This window comes from Vitis riparia, chromosome 4 (genome assembly GCF_004353265.1).
Source record: "Vitis riparia cultivar Riparia Gloire de Montpellier isolate 1030 chromosome 4, EGFV_Vit.rip_1.0, whole genome shotgun sequence".
Taxonomy (NCBI): Eukaryota; Viridiplantae; Streptophyta; class Magnoliopsida; order Vitales; family Vitaceae; genus Vitis; species Vitis riparia.
In genome coordinates this window covers 486,111-488,872 of record NC_048434.1, presented here as the reverse complement: position 1 = coordinate 488,872, position 2,762 = coordinate 486,111, and positions in this window count along the sequence as shown.

Genomic DNA, 2,762 nt, shown 5'->3' with positions numbered 1-2,762 from the left:
AAATTCTGTTTGAATTTGCCAATCCACCTGGAGAAAGAAGTATAAACACCATAAAAGATCAGGTGATTAAGGCTAAACAAAATCATATTAATCTCTTAAAGCAAGAGATTGCTCTGGTTAGAATAGAAGATCAATTGAAGGTTAAGAAAACTTCCAGACACCATAGAAAATTTTAAGAATAAAATTATTAGGGAAGTGTGTTCTAACATTCCTAATGCATTTTGGCACAGGAAGCAGTATGAGGTAGAATTACCTTATGAGCCTGATTTTAGTGAGAAAAATATTCCCACTAAAGCAAGACCAATCCAAATGAACAAGGATTTGTTAAGCTATTGTGAAAAGAAATCCAGGATCTCATAGATAAAAGGTTGATAAGGAAGTCTAAGTCCTCTTGGAGTTGTTCTGCCTTTTATGTTCAGAAACAAGTTGAACTTGAAAGAGGAACACCTAGACTAGTTATCAACTATAAGCCCCTCAATGATGTTTTAAGATGGATCAGGTATCCTATCCCAAATAAAAAAGACATCCTTCAAAGATTAGGGAAGACCAAAGTTTTCTCTAAGTTTGACATGAAATCAGGATTTTGGCAAATCCAGATCGCGGAAAATGATAGATACAAAATAGCCTTTGTGGTTGCATTTGGTCATTATGAGTGGAATGTAATGCCCTTTGGCCTTAAGAATGCACTTTCTGAGTTTCAAAACATAATGAATGAAATCTTTAACTAGTTTTCTGATTTCATTATTGTTTACATTGATGATGTTTTGATTTATTCAGATTCTGTTGAACAACATTGGAAACATCTCAATAAGTTTGTTGAGACTGTTAAGAGTAATGGTCTAAGCTTGTTAGCCACTAAGATTAACCTCTTTCAAACTAAGGTAAGATTCCTAGGTCATCATATTTACCAAGGAACTTTCACTCCCATTCAAAGATCAATTGAGTTTGCTGATAAGTTTCCTGATGAGATTAAGGATAAGAAACAATTGCAACGTTTCTTACGAAGCCTTAATTATGTGTCAGATTTCATACAAGATTTAAGCCAATTATGTGCCCCTTTAAGACAAAGACTTAAGAAAAATCCAGTTCCTTGGAATGAAGATCATACCAAGATTTTCAAGATAGTCAAATCTAGAGTCAAAACCTTACCATGTCTCGACTTAGCTGATCATAAAGCCTTTAAGATTGTTGATACTGATGCTTCTGACATAGGTTTTGGTGGAATTCTTAAGCAAAGAAGTAATAATCAAGAATTGTTGGTTAGATTCACTTCTGGAACTTGGAACCATGCCCAACTCAACTACAACACCATAAAAAAGGACTGATTCAGATAATGAAGATGACATTAATCAACTAGACAGTAGTGGTGAAATTTCTAGCCAATCTTCTAGTGACCAAGCCGAATGTATTAAAGGTAATTGTAATTGTCGTCCTAAAACTATAAATGTCATAAGCCAAGATCAGGAATTCATCCTAGATACTTTAAGAAAAGTTGAAGATGAAAAGACTAAGCAAAATCTCTATGAAGTTTTTAAGAAATCTGTTGTTAAGGTAAAAGCCGAGAAGACTGTTAATCCTTATAACCTTAATGATATCTTAAACAGGTTTGACCAATAGTCTCCCAAGGAAGTCAGCATTAAGGAACTTCATGAAGAAGTTAAGCAATATAAAAAAGAGATTAAGGAATTAAGACAATTCATAAGTCTAGGTCTCTCTGATCTCCAAGATCAAATCAATAGAATTGTCAACCAAGGAAACCTCATGGATATTCCAGAATCTTCTCATGTTAATAATAATGAGACAAATGCTTTTTTGAATACTGTGAGTAGGGTTATCTTCCAAAGGTGGGAAATCTCCCTTACTATAGTAGTCAAAGAGAAATTCGTCCTTGATATTATTACTTTGATTGATTCAGGAGCAGTTGAAAATTGCCTTCAAGAAGGTCTTGTACCTATTCCTTTATGCGAAGAGACTAGTCAGTCTCTATTTGGAGCCAATGGCAAAAGACTTGCCATTAAGTATAAATTAACAGATGTTCATATCCGTAACCATGACATCTGTATTAAGCAAAGCTTTGTCCTTGTTAAGGATCTTAAGGAAAAAGCCCTCCTAGGAATACCCTTCTTAAGCTCTTTTTATCCCTTGTGGGTAGATAACCAAGGTATAAGAACAAAGCTTTTTGATAAGGAAATTCTTTTTGAATTTGCCAATCCTGTTGAAAACATCACTCTTTGTGATCAAGAAATTAATCTTGTTAGAATAGATGATCCACCTAAGATATTAGGTACCCAGTTCATTCATAATCTCATTATAAATGATATTTTAAGCATTCTATGCATTTCAAAATTTCAAACTGATATTTTGAACCAAGGAATTTTAAAAGCTGTTTTCACATCTGAGAAAACAATTAAGTATATAGCTTTTAAGTATAATTTAACTTATTGGATTATTTTAAACCCTAATTTTCAAATTAAGTATATTAAAGGAGAATGTAACTCAATCCCTGATTTCCTAACCTATGAATTTTTGCAGGATTCACACAAGAACATGGCCCCCAAGAAAGACAAACAACCTCTTAGGTCCATTAAACCTACAGGTTCTAAGATTTCCCATTCAGCTCTTTCTGAAAAATTCATGCCACTTTATTATGACCATTCTGAGGTAGCAGGTTCTTCTAGCCACTTCAATCATCACATTCCTTCAGCATCCCCTAGTAGGGATATAGATTCAAGCTCGGAATCTCTACCTTTTGTGGAAGATTC